The sequence below is a fragment of the Lycium barbarum genome, unplaced genomic scaffold (assembly GCF_019175385.1).
Source record: "Lycium barbarum isolate Lr01 unplaced genomic scaffold, ASM1917538v2 unchr_scaffold_29, whole genome shotgun sequence".
Lineage (NCBI taxonomy): Eukaryota > Viridiplantae > Streptophyta > Magnoliopsida > Solanales > Solanaceae > Lycium > Lycium barbarum.
The window spans coordinates 29522-49915 of NW_026843483.1; the positions used below are offsets into that span (position 1 = coordinate 29522).

Sequence of the window (20394 nt, forward strand, 5' to 3'; positions counted from 1 at the left end):
TGAAACGAAGTTGGATACGATTCTTAAGATTGTATTTTCGCCCAACTCTAACGTGAAGGAAAAAAAATAGCCATTACCGCTTTTTCCTTGCCACTTTCAGTCAATGCAACCAAAATTTCCTAACGAGAGCAACACAGTCGATTAGTGGAGATAAAATTACGTGAATTCTTTTTATTTTTAACAATCTCCTTTTCTTCTCTCTATTTTGACAAAAAAACGAGAACAAAAATCAACTGAAGAATTTTCTAAAAGAAGATCTTTAATTGAAAAGTTGGTTACCGCCTAGAAGACATACATAATAATAACAAATGCTTTCAAGGGAGTGATCCAATATTAGAATAGTTGGAAGTAAAATATGTGTGAAAATAGCTGGTATTGTACGCATTGGTGGAACCGTGGAAGTGGGTGCAAACTCACGCTAACGTGTTTAAAAAAGAGAATAACAAAAGGAGAAGTATGGCATGAGATCGGACAGAATTTTGACCGAACTCTTACATATAATAATATAGGGCAAATAAAATATTAATATTAATATTAAATAAAAAGAATAATTGGGAAAATATTAATGACCGTTCAATTTTGAACCAAATTGTAAACCAACCATCCAACCAACCAATAGTTGTATATGGAAAAATAAATAAAATTAGAAAAAAAGAAGCGATTCTCTTGAAAAGTCCACCACATCACATGCTATAAAGTCGCTTTCTTCTTCCTCCTTGTTATATTTTGAAGCCACCATAATTTTCTAAGGAAACCTATATTGCCTTTCTCCTCTACATTCAGAAAAGAAAAAAACCAGTTCAAAGAAAAATGGCATCATTTAATGAGGCACCACCAGGTAACGAAAAAGCAGGAGAGAAGATCTTCAAGACTAAATGTGCTCAATGGCATACTGTCGACAAAGGTGCCGGTCACAAATAAGGTACCCTTCTTCCTTACTTACAATCCCTTTTATTTTTTTGTGTGTAAAGATTTCTTGTCAGATCTGATGATTATGGTTATTTTTCTGCTTCTACATGTGTTTTATTATTTACAAATTTATTTATCTCATGAATATATTGTTGTTGTTTTTATTTTTCTTTGGTGAAGGCTAAACATTGATTGATTATTCTATCAGATCTGCAATTATGGGCCCATGTAGATCGATGTTACTGTCATATATTTGGTTTCCTTTTTCCAGTTAGTGACACTTTTGTTTTTTGGGCAATACATGTTATAACGTTTTGTTCTTAGCCCCACCATGCCTTCCACCTTCTTTGGATGGTTGTTCCATGTCGTTGCAGAATGTATTATATTACTTATATGATAGTGTATTTTGTGGTATTGTATTGTACTGTACTATATTCTTTTGATGAATACAAAGATCTTATTGCTTCTCGTCGTTACACAATGCCACACATATAACAATTCGATCACACCCAATCAGTCGTTACATCAAATTGGACTTTTCATCATTATTTCATCGTTACATAATGCTTACAATGTAATAAAATTTAGTAACAATAAAAAAAAACACTGTATTTAAACTAACAACACAATACAATAGGTAACAACCATCCAAAGAAGCTATTAGTATTTTGACAACACTGAGTTTAAGATCTCGCTTTAAAGGAAACGTTTTTGTCCCAGCTAAATTAGTGATTGCTCTATGAACTTAGATTAAGATTTTGTTTGTCCAAAAAGAAACAGATAGAATAAATTCAAATAGCACTCCAGGTATTGTTTAACGTGTTGTCTCTATGTAATGTTTTCTTGGATTTCTGATTATAGCTTAGTTAGATGTTTAACAATCATTTAATTATGATTTACTTGATTCAGGAATTTATGAGTTGAACACTTTATGGTACTTGTGATGATTATTTTGCTCCAATTGTGACTCATTTAATTTCGTTCTTATTAGTAGTCGCACTATTGCAATATAATTTCTTGTGCTCCGATTTCTGCTATTATCTGTTATTTCCTGTGCTTTGATTATCCTGTGTTATCTGCTCCGATTTCTACTATTATTGTCACGACCCGAAACCCACCCTGGACGTGACCGGCATCCGACGTCACGAACAACATCGGAAGAACCTAAACAACACAATAATGGTACTTGAACCCGCCAGGTTCAACATTCGCCTCCAACAATTTATAAATTAAATGCAACATATCATGAGTTAAATCAGCGGAAGTCTTTATAAGTACTAGCCATCAACGTGGCAAACACCCATTAAGTCGTACGAGACTTTTGACAATCTACCCACAATTCTAACAACTATCTATGGAGCTTCTAAGAGACATAACAATCCTCAAACTTCGGGACGCAGCCCGGAAATCTAAAATAATAAATGAAACAGGAAGTGTCCCACGAACAATGATGTGGGCTCACCAAATCAGCTGCAACAGCGAGTCCTTTCTAAGCGCCTGAAGTGTCAAGAACCTGCTCTTCTCCGTTACCTAACATACCATCCAAAAACAACAATGGTATGCCTGAGTACTTCGTACTCAGTGAGTGCCTCGGGGACAATAAGTAATATAGACATAAATATAATAATACATAAAGAAATCAGTTCCGAAAAAAAAGATAGTATACAAACTGTTATTCCACTTTATGAGTCTTAATATCACTTATTGCACAGTTTAATAAGCCATTTCAAAATACCAGTTTCAATTAAGCTTTAAATCAATCTGGCATAAATACCAATTTCATAATAAAGATGGATATCACAATCGCCTATATGAGCCCAACTCAATATCATCAACATTTCGTAATACACCGGAACATGACTTCACGGTGGCTACTCTTCCTCCCGAATAGCAAGGCAATTAATGCACCCCCAGGTAGCGAACCCGGAAGTGGCCACTCTTCCTCCCGAATGGCAAGGCAATTAATGCACTAGGATCCATAGTGGCTACTCTTCCTCCCGAATAGCAAGGCAAATACAACAACAAGATTCATGGCATAGGAGCCGATTTACAATTTATCTCAAAGTAGTCACACCATTAATAACATTAAAATTCATTAAGCCATATCGAAGGAATAAGTCATTCCAATCAACGGTTTGAAAACATATAACTTCTTTACAAAAGATTTCCATGTCCCAAATTCATCAATGAATATGTCATTACCAACCCTTAACCATCATCATTACGCATCTCTCATAGAATAAAAACATTCACAATATCTCATACCTCTATAGGGTTTGTTACAATCTAGGTTTAATGTGGGTTTGTCCCCTCACACACATTAACCACCATTTAGACATGAATTAGAGTTCAAGAAACATGAAAAGGTTAGTTTTCCTTTAATTCATAAAAAAAAATCTTGAAAGAAAATTCATACTTCTACCCATAGATTCAAAAGTGATTTTCATTCAAAATAAGTTCTTAAAAGAGAGACATGCCTTAATTTGTTAAACAAGGTTTAACAATTCACTTTCTAATGAAGAACACCCAAACCCTAGCTTGAATCCCTTTGGAAAGAATTATGTTGCAACCCTAGGTTTTTGTCACAAGAATCATGTTAAGAATCATGGGTTTATTGTTAGGATTGATAATCAATGATTAAGATGTTCTTACCTTAGTGTTGGAGGCTTGGGGAATGATTTTCGTCCTTAGGGTTTTGAGAGTGAAAAGAATGGAAGAAAAACTAAAATTTGGCAACTTATAAATTTTCAGCCCGTCAGGCACAATCGACGGTTCAAACGACGAACCGTCGATCAGATCGACAAACCGTCGATCTGTTCCGTCGAATTCGTCAATTTTCCAGTGAGTCAGGCACAATCGACGGTTCAATCGACGGTTCATTCGACGAACCGTCGATCAGATCGACGAAGCGTCGATCTACTCCGTCGAATTCGTCAAATTTCCAGTGAGTCAGGCACAATCGACGGTTCATTCGACGAACCGTCGATCAGATCGACGAAGCGTCGATCTACTCCGTCGAAGCCACCAAACTTCCAGCGAAGACAGTCTTCAGTAAAATGGTCATAACTTTTTGTACAAAATGTTGCTCGGGCTGGGCGACCTACCGTTGGAAAGCTATTTCAAATATCTACAACTTTCATCAAGGATGTATTTCCAAATTCTCAACACAGTTTCATGAAAATCGCCCAGAAGACAGACCTACCAAAACTTAGGCGAATTTCAGAGCCCCTAAGAACTTCACTAGTTGATTTGACTTCAAAACGATCCTTCTCCACCCGAATTCATCAAGAATGGATTCATATACATATAGTATCATCTTAATACTAGATTTTTAATATATTCACACTTAATTCAAATTCACGAGGTGTTACATTATCCCCCCCTTAAGATCATTCGTCCCCGAATGAAGATAGTATTCTAGGAAGGTAAGTAACCAACATGAATTTAACCACACAATCACCTTGCGCACGAATAGTTCAAAACTTAACTCATACCTGAAATAGGGAACAAGTGCGGATATCTCTTCTTCATGTCCTCTTCCGCTTCCCAAGTAGCTTCCTCAGTATTATGATTTCGCCACAACACTTTGACTGATGCAACATCCTTTGTTCTCAACCTTCTAACTTGGCGATCTAAAATCTGAACTGGTTCTTCTTCATAAGATAAGGATTGATCAATCTCAACCTCTTCATAGTTCAACACATGAGAAGGGTCAGGTTTATACAACCTTAACATCGAAATGTGAAACACCGGATGGACCATGGACATCTCAACCGGTAACCTCAACTCATATGCTACCGTTCCAACTCTTTTAACAATCTCATAAGGACCGATGTAGTGAGGACTAAGCTTGCCCTTCCTGCCAAAGCGCATTACCCCTTTCATAGGTGACACTTTCAAGAAAACCTTGTCACCAACAGCAAATTCCAATTCCCTACGCCTCATGTCCGTATACGACTTTTGTCTACCCTGAGCGGTCTTTAGTCGTTGCACAATAAGATTTACCTTTTCGATCGCCTCATGAACTGAATCAGGACCCAACAACTCTACTTCTGTTGGTTCAAACCAACCAATTGGAGACCGACAACGCCTCCCATAAAGAGCCTCATAAGGAGCCATCTGAATACTAGCTTGATAGCTATTATTATAAGCGAATTCCACCAAAGGTAGGTGTTCATCCCAACTTCCTCCAAAATCAATTATACAAGCACGCAACATATCCTCCAAAGTTTGAATAGTTCTCTCTGCTTGCCCATCAGTTTGAGGATGAAAGGCAGTGCTCAGTTTCACCCTAATCCCCAAACCTTCTTGAAACGTCTGCCAGAAATGAGCAGTAAATTGTGTACCTCTGTCAGATATGATAGATGTCGGAACACCATGCAACCTAACAATCTCCTTCAAATATAACTTAGCGTACTCTGCCGCAGCATATGATGTCTTTACAGGAAGAAAATGGGCAGACTTCCTGAGTCTATCCACGATCACCCAAATTGAATCATACTTGGCCCTTGTGCGAGGTAAACCTGAAACAAAGTCCATATTTATCATCTCCCACTTCCATTGAGGAATTTCAATGTTTTGAGCCAAGCCACCGGGCCTCTGATGTTCGGCCTTCACCTGTTGGCAATTCAAACACTTAGCCACAAGGTTAGAAATATCAACCTTCATACTCTTCCACCAATAGTGTTGTTTCAAATCCTTATACATCTTGGTGGATCCCGGATGAACCGAATACTTAGAACTATGTGCTTCCATCATTAGTTCTTGTCGAAGACCATCAACATCGGGAACACACAATCGTCCTTGTAATCGCAGAACGCTATCGCCAGTCCCAACCGTAAATGAAGTGTACTCACCCCTTTCCACTCCATCTCTCAGCTTTGCCAAAAGTTCATCATCATATTGCTTGGATTTAATCCTTTCCACAATGTCAGACCGTGATGGAGTGATTCCCACTAACTCTCCATCTTTAGTTTCATCAAGCCTAACTCCAATACTGGCGAGCCTTCGAATCTCTTTCCCCATGGGCATGTCATGAGCACGCAAATAAGCCAACGTGCCCATAGATTTTCTACTCAAAGCATCAGCAACCACATTAGCCTTACCAGGATGATACAAAATGTTCAAGTCATAGTCTTTCAACAACTCCAACCACCTCCTTTGTCTGAGATTCAACTCTCGTTGTTTGAAGATATATTGTAGGCTCTTGTGATCAGTAAAAACATCACAATGCTCACCATACAGATAATGACGCCAAATTTTTAAAGCAAATACCACAGCAGCCAACTCCAAGTCATGAGTCGGATAGTTCTTCTCATGCTTCTTCAACTGACGCGAAGCATACGCAATCACCTTACCATTCTGCATCAACACACATCCCAAACCAATTCTAGAAGCATCACAATAGACCACATATCCACCAGACCCCGAAGGTAACGTCAAAATAGGAGCCGAAGTCAATCTTGCCTTAAGCTCTTGAAAACTTCTTTCACAAGATTCAGACCACTAAAACTTAGCAGTCTTCTGTGTCAATTTAGTTAGTGGAGAGGCTATTGATGAAAAACCTTCCACAAACTTTCGGTAATAACCTGCCAAACCCAAGAAACTACGAATTTCAGTCGCACTAGTGGGTCTAGGCCAATCCTTCACTGCTGCAATTTTCTGAGGGTCTACTTTAATTCCGTCTCCGGTTACCACATGGCCCAAGAAAGCCACAGAATCAAGCCAGAATTCACACTTAGAAAATTTTGCATACAACTCGTTCTCCTCAAGTGTTGTCAAAGTTATCCTCAAATGATTAGCATGATCTTCACGATTCTTAGAGTACACCAAAATGTCATCAATAAACACAATAATGAATCGGTCTAGATACGGCTTAAAAACACGGTTCATCAAATCCATGAATGCAGCAGGCGCATTAGTCAAGCCAAACGACATGACTAAAAACTCAAAGTGCCCATAACGAGTACGGAAAGCAGTTTTCGGGATATCTTCCTCCTTTATCTTCAATTGATGATATCCTGACCTTAGGTCGATCTTCGAAAAGAACTTAGCACCCTGAAGTTGGTCAAACAAATCATCTATCCTAGGCAAAGGATACTTATTCTTAATGGTCACTTTATTAAGCTGGCGGTAGTCAACACACATTCTCAAGGAACCATCCTTCTTCCTAACAAACAAAACTGGAGCACCCCAAGGCGAGGAACTTGGTCGAATAAAACCCTTATCCAACAAGTCCTTCAATTGATCCTTTAATTCCCTTAGCTCCGCTGGAGCCATTCGATAAGGTGGAATAGAAATAGGTTGAGTGTCGGGAATAACATCAATTCCAAAATCAATAACTCTATCAGGAGGAATACCAGGAAGGTCTTCACGAAATACCTTGGGATAATCGCTCACTATGGGAACAGATGTGAATTCGGGTACTACGACTTTTGTATCATTAACAGCAACCAAATGGTAAATACACCCCTTAGTAATCATCTTACGAGCCTTAAGATAGGAAATAAATCTACCCTTTGGCTTGGCAATTTCACCCTCCCATACAATAACGGGCTCATCGGGAAAAGCGAAATGAATCAACTTATGGCGACAATCCACATTAGCATAGCACGCCGACAACCAGTCCATCCCCATAATTACATCAAAATCCACCATCTCAAGTTCATACAAATCGGCCACAGACTCACGGCCTTTAACCACAACAACACAATTTCTATACACTCTAGAAGCAATAACAGGAACACCTGTAGGCGTATCAACAGCAAAGGGTTCCAACAAAGATTCGGGTTTCATACCCATATCAATAGCAAAATAAGGAGTCACATAGGATAAATTTGAACCCGGATCAATCAATGAGTAAGCATCATGAGAACAGATGGTAAGAATACCTGTAACCACAGCGTCAGAAGACTCAGCTGTCTCCCTACGAGTCAGCCCATAAAGTCGAGCTGTCCCTCCACTAGAAGTATTAGCAATTTCTTTTCCCTTGCCATTATTATGAGCATTCTGATAATTATTGGTAGCATTCCCAACAGACGGAATTTTAGCAGATGCAGAAGCAGGCGAATTATTCTTTTGATTATTCATAGCAGCCATCTCACGTAGCCATTTTCCGCAGTTCCTCTTTATATGCCCTTTCACTCCACAATGATGACAGGTACGATCCTCCCACACTGGCGGACGACTACTTCCCCGCGAAAACCTACCAGTATTGTTATTATTTTTCTGGCCTTGCCTACCCGAAGGCACACTGGCATGGGAATGGGTGCCAGAATGAGCAGGTGCAGAATACACTTTACCCTGCCCTCCCTTATAATTAGTACTACTAAAACCACCCGCTGATCGGGCCTTCTTGTGCTGATCTCGATCCACCCTCTCTTCATTTTTCCAACTTTCTTGTTGTTCCGCAAACCCAACCAGAGATGAGAAGGTGCAAGTGGGAGACATAGCAACAACAGCACATGCAGACTTGATACGTGGTACCAAGTCTTTCACAAAACGAGTCAACCTATGCTTTTCAGTCGGAATCATGTATAAAGCATACTTTGACAGACGAGTGAACTCCAAACTATACTCTCGAACTGACTTGTTACCCTGCTCCAGTTTCTCAAATTTCGTAGCCATAGCAATTCTTTCCTCATCAGACAAGAACCTTTCCATGAACGCCTCCTCAAATTCAGCCCACGTCGGAGCTAAAGCAGCGTCACCTCTCTCCGATTCCCACATCTCAAACCATACGTGAGCAACATCCTTCAACTGATACGAAGCAAGCCTCACAGCTTCTGAATCCTGGGCATCCATTGCCCTCAATGCCTTAAAGGTCTCATCTAAGAAGTGTTGGGGGTCGTCCACCTCTCGTGACCCAAAGAACTTTGGTGGCTTTAAGTCTAGGAACTGCTTAAATCTGCCTCCACCATGAGGTCCCACACCTCCACGCTGCTGTTGAGCCGCAACCAAAGCAGTCAACATTTGAATAGCCGTTTGCATAGTACCAATCTCAGGCACACCCGCAACGGGAACAGCAGGAGCAGGCGGTGCTGGAGGTGGTGCTTGATTTCCAGCATCATTTCCATTACCAACATTGGCGCCCCCCAGATTTTGCTTAGCTTTCGCGGGACGTCCTCGTTTACCATTTTTGGATCGCGTCAAAGGCATTTCTGCAAGGCACGAATTAACGAGCGAATTAGAACGATCCTAAAAAGACTTTAGGCTCTACAGCACAATCTAGAGTCAATAAGAATAGGAAACACCTATAAGTGTCCTGGGAGTTTCTCAATCATGTAGGTGATCAGGCTGCACAAGGAAAACTCCACTAGACACAGCTCCACAGACACCAACAATAATCCTAGGACGTATTTAAACCTAGGCTCTGATACCAAGCTTGTCACGACCCGAAACCCACCCTGGACGTGACCGGCATCCGACGTCACGAACAACATCGGAAGAACCTAAACAACACAATAATGGTACTTGAACCCGCCAGGTTCAACATTCGCCTCCAACAATTTATAAATTAAATGCAACATATCATGAGTTAAATCAGCGGAAGTCTTTATAAGTACTAGCCATCAACGTGGCAAACACCCATTAAGTCGTACGAGACTTTTGACAATCTACCCACAATTCTAACAACTATCTATGGAGCTTCTAAGAGACATAACAATCCTCAAACTTCGGGACGCAGCCCGGAAATCTAAAATAATAAATGAAACAGGAAGTGTCCCACGAACAATGATGTGGGCTCACCAAATCAGCTGCAACAGCGAGTCCTTTCTAAGCGCCTGAAGTGTCAAGAACCTGCTCTTCTCCGTTACCTAACATACCATCCAAAAACAACAATGGTATGCCTGAGTACTTCGTACTCAGTGAGTGCCTCGGGGACAATAAGTAATATAGACATAAATATAATAATACATAAAGAAATCAGTTCCGAAAAAAAAGATAGTATACAAACTGTTATTCCACTTTATGAGTCTTAATATCACTTATTGCACAGTTTAATAAGCCATTTCAAAATACCAGTTTCAATTAAGCTTTAAATCAATCTGGCATAAATACCAATTTCATAATAAAGATGGATATCACAATCGCCTATATGAGCCCAACTCAATATCATCAACATTTCGTAATACACCGGAACATGACTTCACGGTGGCTACTCTTCCTCCCGAATAGCAAGGCAATTAATGCACCCCCAGGTAGCGAACCCAGAAGTGGCCACTCTTCCTCCCGAATGGCAAGGCAATTAATGCACTAGGATCCATAGTGGCTACTCTTCCTCCCGAATAGCAAGGCAAATACAACAACAAGATTCATGGCATAGGAGCCGATTTACAATTTATCTCAAAGTAGTCACACCATTAATAACATTAAAATTCATTAAGCCATATCGAAGGAATAAGTCATTCCAATCAACGGTTTGAAAACATATAACTTCTTTACAAAAGATTTCCATGTCCCAAATTCATCAATGAATATGTCATTACCAACCCTTAACCATCATCATTACGCATCTCTCATAGAAGAAAAACATTCACAATATCTCATACCTCTATAGGGTTTGTTACAATCTAGGTTTAATGTGGGTTTGTCCCCTCACACACATTAACCACCATTTAGACATGAATTAGAGTTCAAGAAACATGAAAAGGTTAGTTTTCCTTTAATTCATAAAAAAAAATCTTGAAAGAAAATTCATACTTCTACCCATAGATTCAAAAGTGATTTTCATTCAAAATAAGTTCTTAAAAGAGAGACATGCCTTAATTTGTTAAACAAGGTTTAACAATTCACTTTCTAATGAAGAACACCCAAACCCTAGCTTGAATCCCTTTGGAAAGAATTATGTTGCAACCCTAGGTTTTTGTCACAAGAATCATGTTAAGAATCATGGGTTTATTGTTAGGATTGATAATCAATGATTAAGATGTTCTTACCTTAGTGTTGGAGGCTTGGGGAATGATTTTCGTCCTTAGGGTTTTGAGAGTGAAAAGAATGGAAGAAAAACTAAAATTTGGCAACTTATAAATTTTCAGCCCGTCAGGCACAATCGACGGTTCAAACGACGAACCGTCGATCAGATCGACAAACCGTCGATCTGTTCCGTCGAATTCGTCAATTTTCCAGTGAGTCAGGCACAATCGACGGTTCATTCGACGAACCGTCGATCAGATCGATGAAGCGTCGATCTACTCCGTCGAATTCGTCAAATTTCCAGTGAGTCAGGCACAATCGACGGTTCATTCGACGAACCGTCGATCAGATCGACGAAGCGTCGATCTACTCCGTCGAAGCCACCAAACTTCCAGCGAAGACAGTCTTCAGTAAAATGGTCATAACCTTTTGTACAAAATGTTGCTCGGGCTGGGCGACCTACCGTTGGAAAGCTATTTCAAATATCTACAACTTTCATCAAGGATGTATTTCCAAATTCTCAACACATTTTCATGAAAATCGCCCAGAAGACAGACCTACCAAAACTTAGGCGAATTTCAGAGCCCCTAAGAACCTCACTAGTTGATTTGACTTCAAAACGATCCTTCTCCACCCGAATTCATCAAGAATGGATTCATATACATATAGTATCATCTTAATACTAGATTTTTAATATATTCACACTTAATTCAAATTCACGAGGTGTTACATTATCCCCCCCTTAAGATCATTCGTCCCCGAATGAAGATAGTATTCTAGGAAGGTAAGTAACCAACATGAATTTAACCACACAATCACCTTGCGCACGAATAGTTCAAAACTTAACTCATACCTGAAATAGGGAACAAGTGCGGATATCTCTTCTTCATGTCCTCTTCCGCTTCCCAAGTAGCTTCCTCAGTATTATGATTTCGCCACAACACTTTGACTGATGCAACATCCTTTGTTCTCAACCTTCTAACTTGGCGATCTAAAATCTGAACTGGTTCTTCTTCATAAGATAAGGATTGATCAATCTCAACCTCTTCATAGTTCAACACATGAGAAGGGTCAGGTTTATACAACCTTAACATCGAAATGTGAAACACCGGATGGACCATGGACATCTCAACCGGTAACCTCAACTCATATGCTACCGTTCCAACTCTTTTAACAATCTCATAAGGACCGATGTAGCGAGGACTAAGCTTGCCCTTCCTGCCAAAGCGCATTACCCCTTTCATAGGTGACACTTTCAAGAAAACCTTGTCACCAACAGCAAATTCCAATTCCCTACGCCTCATGTCCGTATACGACTTTTGTCTACCCTGAGCGGTCTTTAGTCGTTGCACAATAAGATTTACCTTTTCGATCGCCTCATGAACTGAATCAGGACCCAACAACTCTACTTCTGTTGGTTCAAACCAACCAATTGGAGACCGACAACGCCTCCCATAAAGAGCCTCATAAGGAGCCATCTGAATACTAGCTTGATAGCTATTATTATAAGCGAATTCCACCAAAGGTAGGTGTTCATCCCAACTTCCTCCAAAATCAATTATACAAGCACGCAACATATCCTCCAAAGTTTGAATAGTTCTCTCTGCTTGCCCATCAGTTTGAGGATGAAAGGCAGTGCTCAGTTTCACCCTAGTCCCCAAACCTTCTTGAAACGTCTGCCAGAAATGAGCAGTAAATTGTGTACCTCTGTCAGATATGATAGATGTCGGAACACCATGCAACCTAACAATCTCCTTCAAATATAACTTAGCGTACTCTGCCGCAGCATATGATGTCTTTACAGGAAGAAAATGGGCAGACTTCGTGAGTCTATCCACGATCACCCAAATTGAATCATACTTGGCCCTTGTGCGAGGTAAACCTGAAACAAAGTCCATATTTATCATCTCCCACTTCCATTGAGGAATTTCAATGTTTTGAGCCAAGCCACCGGGCCTCTGATGTTCGGCCTTCACCTGTTGGCAATTCAAACACTTAGCCACAAGGTTAGAAATATCAACCTTCATACTCTTCCACCAATAGTGTTGTTTCAAATCCTTATACATCTTGGTGGATCCCGGATGAACCGAATACTTAGAACTATGTGCTTCCATCATTAGTTCTTGTCGAAGACCATCAACATCGGGAACACACAATCGTCCTTGTAATCGCAGAACGCTATCGCCAGTCCCAACCGTAAATGAAGTGTACTCACCCCTTTCCACTCCATCTCTCAGCTTTGCCAAAAGTTCATCATCATATTGCTTGGATTTAATCCTTTCCACAATGTCAGACCGTGATGGAGTGATTCCCACTAACTCTCCATCTTTAGTTTCATCAAGCCTAACTCCAATACTGGCGAGCCTTCGAATCTCTTTCCCCATGGGCATGTCATGAGCACGCAAATAAGCCAACGTGCCCATAGATTTTCTACTCAAAGCATCAGCAACCACATTAGCCTTACCAGGATGATACAAAATGTTCAAGTCATAGTCTTTCAACAACTCCAACCACCTCCTTTGTCTGAGATTCAACTCTCGTTGTTTGAAGATATATTGTAGGCTCTTGTGATCAGTAAAAACATCACAATGCTCACCATACAGATAATGACGCCAAATTTTTAAAGCAAATACCACAGCAGCCAACTCCAAGTCATGAGTCGGATAGTTCTTCTCATGCTTCTTCAACTGACGCGAAGCATACGCAATCACCTTACCATTCTGCATCAACACACATCCCAAACCAATTCTAGAAGCATCACAATAGACCACATATCCACCAGACCCCGAAGGTAACGTCAAAATAGGAGCCGAAGTCAATCTTGCCTTAAGCTCTTGAAAACTTCTTTCACAAGATTCAGACCACTAAAACTTAGCAGTCTTCTGTGTCAATTTAGTTAGTGGAGAGGCTATTGATGAAAAACCTTCCACAAACTTTCGGTAATAACCTGCCAAACCCAAGAAACTACGAATTTCAGTCGCACTAGTGGGTCTAGGCCAATCCTTCACTGCTGCAATTTTCTGAGGGTCTACTTTAATTCCGTCTCCGGTTACCACATGGCCCAAGAAAGCCACAGAATCAAGCCAGAATTCACACTTAGAAAATTTTGCATACAACTCGTTCTCCTCAAGTGTTGTCAAAGTTATCCTCAAATGATTAGCATGATCTTCACGATTCTTAGAGTACACCAAAATGTCATCAATAAACACAATAATGAATCGGTCTAGATACGGCTTAAAAACACGGTTCATCAAATCCATGAATGCAGCAGGCGCATTAGTCAAGCCAAACGACATGACTAAAAACTCAAAGTGCCCATAACGAGTACGGAAAGCAGTTTTCGGGATATCTTCCTCCTTTATCTTCAATTGATGATATCCTGACCTTAGGTCGATCTTCGAAAAGAACTTAGCACCCTGAAGTTGGTCAAACAAATCATCTATCCTAGGCAAAGGATACTTATTCTTAATGGTCACTTTATTAAGCTGGCGGTAGTCAACACACATTCTCAAGGAACCATCCTTCTTCCTAACAAACAAAACTGGAGCACCCCAAGGCGAGGAACTTGGTCGAATAAAACCCTTATCCAACAAGTCCTTCAATTGATCCTTTAATTCCCTTAGCTCCGCTGGAGCCATTCGATAAGGTGGAATAGAAATAGGTTGAGTGTCGGGAATAACATCAATTCCAAAATCAATAACTCTATCAGGAGGAATACCAGGAAGGTCTTCACGAAATACCTTGGGATAATCGCTCACTATGGGAACAGATGTGAATTCGGGTACTACGGCTTTTGTATCATTAACAGCAACCAAATGGTAAATACACCCCTTAGTAATCATCTTACGAGCCTTAAGATAGGAAATAAATCTACCCTTTGGCTTGGCAATTTCACCCTCCCATACAATAACGGGCTCATCGGGAAAAGCGAAATGAATCAACTTATGGCGACAATCCACATTAGCATAGCACGCCGACAACCAGTCCATCCCCATAATTACATCAAAATCCACCATCTCAAGTTCATACAAATCGGCCACAGACTCACGGCCTTTAACCACAACAACACAATTTCTATACACTCTAGAAGCAATAACAGGAACACCTGTAGGCGTATCAACAGCAAAGGGTTCCAACAAAGATTCGGGTTTCATACCCATATCAATAGCAAAATAAGGAGTCACATAGGATAAATTTGAACCCGGATCAATCAATGAGTAAGCATCATGAGAACAGATGGTAAGAATACCTGTAACCACAGCGTCAGAAGACTCAGCTGTCTCCCTACGAGTCAGCCCATAAAGTCGAGCTGTCCCTCCACTAGAAGTATTAGCAATTTCTTTTCCCTTGCCATTATTATGAGCATTCTGATAATTATTGGTAGCATTCCCAACAGACGGAATTTTAGCAGATGCAGAAGCAGGCGAATTATTCTTTTGATTATTCATAGCAGCCATCTCACGTAGCCATTTTCCGCAGTTCCTCTTTATATGCCCTTTCACTCCACAATGATGACAGGTACGATCCTCCCACACTGGCGGACGACTATTTCCCCGCGAAAACCTACCAGTATTGTTATTATTTTTCTGGCCTTGCCTACCCGAAGGCACACTGGCATGGGAATGGGTGCCAGAATGAGCAGGTGCAGAATACACTTTACCCTGCCCTCCCTTATAATTAGTACTACTAAAACCACCCGCTGATCGGGCCTTCTTGTGCTGATCTCGATCCACCCTCTCTTCATTTTTCCAACTTTCTTGTTGTTCCGCAAACCCAACCAGAGATGAGAAGGTGCAAGTGGGAGACATAGCAACAACAGCACATGCAGACTTGATACGTGGTACCAAGCCTTTCACAAAACGAGTCAACCTATGCTTTTCAGTCGGAATCATGTATAAAGCATACTTTGACAGACGAGTGAACTCCAAACTATACTCTCGAACTGACTTGTTACCCTGCTCCAGTTTCTCAAATTTCGTAGCCATAGCAATTCTTTCCTCATCAGACAAGAACCTTTCCATGAACGTCTCCTCAAATTCAGCCCACGTCGGAGCTAAAGCAGCGTCACCTCTCTCCGATTCCCACATCTCAAACCATACGTGAGCAACATCCTTCAACTGATACGAAGCAAGCCTCACAGCTTCTGAATCCTGGGCATCCATTGCCCTCAATGCCTTAAAGGTCTCATCTAAGAAGTGTTGGGGGTCGTCCACCTCTCGTGACCCAAAGAACTTTGGTGGCTTTAAGTCTAGGAACTGCTTAAATCTGCCTCCACCATGAGGTCCCACACCTCCACGCTGCTGTTGAGCCGCAACCAAAGCAGTCAACATTTGAATAGCCGTTTGCATAGTACCAATCTCAGGCACACCCGCAACGGGAACAGCAGGAGCAGGCGGTGCTGGAGGTGGTGCTTGATTTCCAGCATCATTTCCATTACCAACATTGGCGCCCCCCAGATTTTGCTTAGCTTTCGCGGGACGTCCTCGTTTACCATTTTTGGATCGCGTCAAAGGCATTTCTGCAAGGCACGAATTAACGAGCGAATTAGAACGATCCTAAAAAGACTTTAGGCTCTACAGCACAATCTAGAGTCAATAAGAATAGGAAACACCTATAAGTGTCCTGGGAGTTTCTCAATCATGTAGGTGATCAGGCTGCACAAGGAAAACTCCACTAGACACAGCTCCACAGACACCAACAATAATCCTAGGACGTATTTAAACCTAGGCTCTGATACCAAGCTTGTCACGACCCGAAACCCACCCTGGACGTGACCGGCATCCGACGTCACGAACAACATCGGAAGAACCTAAACAACACAATAATGGTACTTGAACCCGCCAGGTTCAACATTCGCCTCCAACAATTTATAAATTAAATGCAACATATCATGAGTTAAATCAGCGGAAGTCTTTATAAGTACTAGCCATCAACGTGGCAAACACCCATTAATGATACTCATTTTGCAGAATACCAGTATAATAATGTTCGTTGTATTACTTTTGTGTTCATCATTCTTTTTTGATGGTTGACAAATGAGTCGTAGGAGGGGGTGGTATTATAGTTATTCCATCCCACTTTTAATGATACTCATTTTGCAGAATACCAGTATAATAATGTTCGTTGTATTACTTTTGTGTTCATCATTCTTTTTTGATGGTTGACAAATGAGTCGTAGGAGGGGGTGGTATTATAGTTATTCCATCCCACTTCTTCTATACGTAAGATGGTCCTTTCCCCTTCTTTGATTTTGTTGCCAATGTTTTCTCAAATCTCGTAATCTCTTGGTACTTCCTTAAAAGGGTCCACGTTGACAATTATCTTTTCATATCTTTTCTAGGTGATGGGTGTCTGGCAGATGTGTAATTCTTTTCTTTAGAATTGTTTTACGAGTTGTGTTGTAACTTATAACGGTGTCTATTTTAACAGGACCTAATTTGAATGGACTTTTTGGAAGGCAGTCCGGAACTACTGCTGGTTACTCCTACTCTGCTGCCAATAAGAACATGACCGTGAATTGGGGAGAAAACACTTTGTATGATTATCTGCTCAACCCCAAGAAGGTGCGATTGGCATTTTCATTATGTTAGATATTTTGTGTTTATCATCGAGATATAAGGTTATTTGATGGCTCAACCATGCTGCATAATTTTTTTGAATGCTCCCTTGTGGGAATTGCATGGAAGTATACATATTGTAGTTCTCTTTACTTTTCTACTATCTTATATTTCCTTTCAAGAAAATCTGCATGTTCTTTATATGCAATGTTGTTGATTGTTTCTACAGTACATACCTGGAACAAAGATGGTTTTCCCCGGATTGAAGAAGCCACATGAGCGCGCTGACCTCATTGCCTACCTGAAATCTGCTACTGCATGAGGAACCATTGACACACATTTTCCATTTTGTAGTCTGATAGGTGGCATGTTTTGCTATGCGGAAGAAGATAAACCATTGATTTTTTTAAAAAAAAATAATAAGTAGACCTCTTATGGTCTGACTCATTTGTTTCCCAGAAAACTGGGTCATAGTAAATTTTTTTGTTACCTCTTGGAGAAGAGGTAAAAAACTCTTGGCAGACAAGGCCAACTTTAATATCATCATTCTCTCAAGATTATGTTTTGGTGGTGTGCTGCTTTTCTTGGTCCTTTCTCTTCTTTTATTCTACGCAAATTTAAAAGTAAAATTTGATCCATTAGAGAGAAATATGTTTCTCCATAACCAGTAAGCAGGTATATACATTGATTGTCTGTCATTACAAGTCCAAAAAAAATGCAAAAAAAGTGGATTCTGGATGAAAGAACGTTGTTCTAGTTCATTGAGTTCCTTGGGCATAACCACAATCTGTTTTTCGGACATAATATATTCTCCATTAGGATAATGTACCTGAATACTTGGATAGTTGCAACACTTACTAGGTGGGATATTTGGATACCGGGTGAAGTTAGGCTAAGGCAAGGATCAACGTATAAAATTAAGGTCAGAGAGAACTCTTTTAGCTTAATAATGAAGGTTAGGGTCGATCAGAAATCTTACCTCTTACATGAGCGTTGTATTTTTTTTTATTTTTTTTTGAAGTTGAGAATTTGTATTTGAAGTTGAGAATTTCTCTTTTGAAGTGACTTTGTGAGTCTCGTCTTTAGCTTAAGCGAGCCTTTTTTATTTTTCTGAATAGATAAGTGTATTATAGATATTGAATCAAGGAGGAGTTGTCAAATGTATTTACAAACTAGAAAAGTGCATCCCTTTCTATACTTAAAGGAATTCTATCAGTTCTATTAATGTACCAGTGACATTTGGGCCTGTGATAAGCTAGACTCAAGTTACATTGGAATGTATATTTGCAACTCATTTTTTTTATTGTTTTTTTTTCTTTCTACTCTTGCTTTTTTATGTTGTTTTTGTATCATATCAGTTGCAAAGGTAGTTAGATAATTTTTCAATATTTCTAGGATATTTGATTATATAAAAGTTTTTGTAAGTTAAAAAAACAACATTTTTTTTAGAGTATATAGACTTCCTTTTTATTTGAAACAAATTAACGCATGCAAGTTAGATTTTAACTTGATATTTTTTATTAAACTTATATTGGCTAACCCCTTTTTGGAAGAAAAAATAATTATGATACTCAAGTAATATAAGAAATATTTAATGCTACAGATTGTTGTATGATGACATCAATGAAGTTCACTCATAAATAAAGATAGCATTTAAAATTAAATAATTAAAAGTCTTGATACAACGAAATACTTTAAATGTTTCTTCAATTACACCATACAAAAAGGAACAGGAAAGTTAATGAAATTATTTGTTTTTCTTACTTTAATCTTTCCTTTTCTTTAAAAATATTGTAGTTTGTTTTACTTAATGAACTATTGTAATTTCTTAAACGTGTATGTAGTTTTAGTATTTCATGTTTATCTAACCATTTGTCCTTAATTATGTAAAACGTTGATTATCTCATCTTTTGTAAAGCATTTCAATGTCCAAAAAATGTGAAAAATGATTACTCTCGTTTTCAATTATTTATTATATTATTGTTATTACTAGTATACATATCCGCGCGATGCGCGGATAATATAAATAATAATAACTAAAAAATATTATGCGTGACCAAAAAGAAAAAAGAAAAAAAAAAGACAATGCCGTATGGAAACTTTAAGTTCATCCCAAAAAGTACAAGAAATTTAAGCACAATCTTTAGTACTCTATGCAAGTGAATGGCTTGATTTTATCACACATGAGAAAAGCAAATACTCTTTAGAACATCACGAACAAATTTTGTCTTTTGCAACTCCATACTTCCTCTTCAATCGGAATCTAAGAAGTTGTGATTGGATTCCACTTTTCACACCAACTTTCATGAACTTTTTGGATTTCTCTGCCATGGCTCTTTAGCCTAAAATTTCAGTCCAATCAATGAATTAATGTAATCATCAAACACCTAGAAACATTTGTCCAACAAATGAATTCATGCAATCATCAAAGGTCAAACTATGTCAGGTTCCTTTTAATAGCAAGTGTTACTTGTTTTGGGATAAAATGTAGTTAGAAGTGAATATAATACTTAAAAGTGTTTCCAACAATTGAGACTGCAGACCGGAACGAATAATAACAAAGAAATTATACAAACAACCCAAAAAACGTCAAGAAAATGCAAATTAGTACAAACAGTATGTGTTATTCAAACATTTACTTGTTGAAAAAACATTCATATCATGATCAACATCCTTTTATTACATGGGACTATTCTTGAAAAAACACTCTTTAAAGCCAGAAAACTGATCTGAACTGAACATAAGCGAGAGTAAACAAAAACAAGGTACTGTGTCAAATCTAATACTGATCTATAGTTAGATAACGCAAAAGTTATCTATATTTAGAAATCAAGTAAATGTAAGTACGGAACCATCATCTATTTTATGAAATTAAGAAATTAAATTTTTGGATGTTTGATATTTTCTGACATGTTTGTCTACGGTGAAATCGACGCAACACAGTCAATCAAAAGATTCCAACCAAATTAAATCTTCTGAATCCATAGACATATGCGTCCCAAAATCATAAACC

At 39.1% G+C, this 20394-nt stretch overlaps 1 pseudogene; it reads left to right on the top strand.

Annotated features, from left to right (window-relative positions):
* Nucleotides 1–677: 677 nt before the first annotated feature.
* On the top strand, nt 678–17941 carry LOC132625682 (cytochrome c-like; annotated as a pseudogene).
* Nucleotides 17942–20394: the final 2453 nt, after the last annotated feature.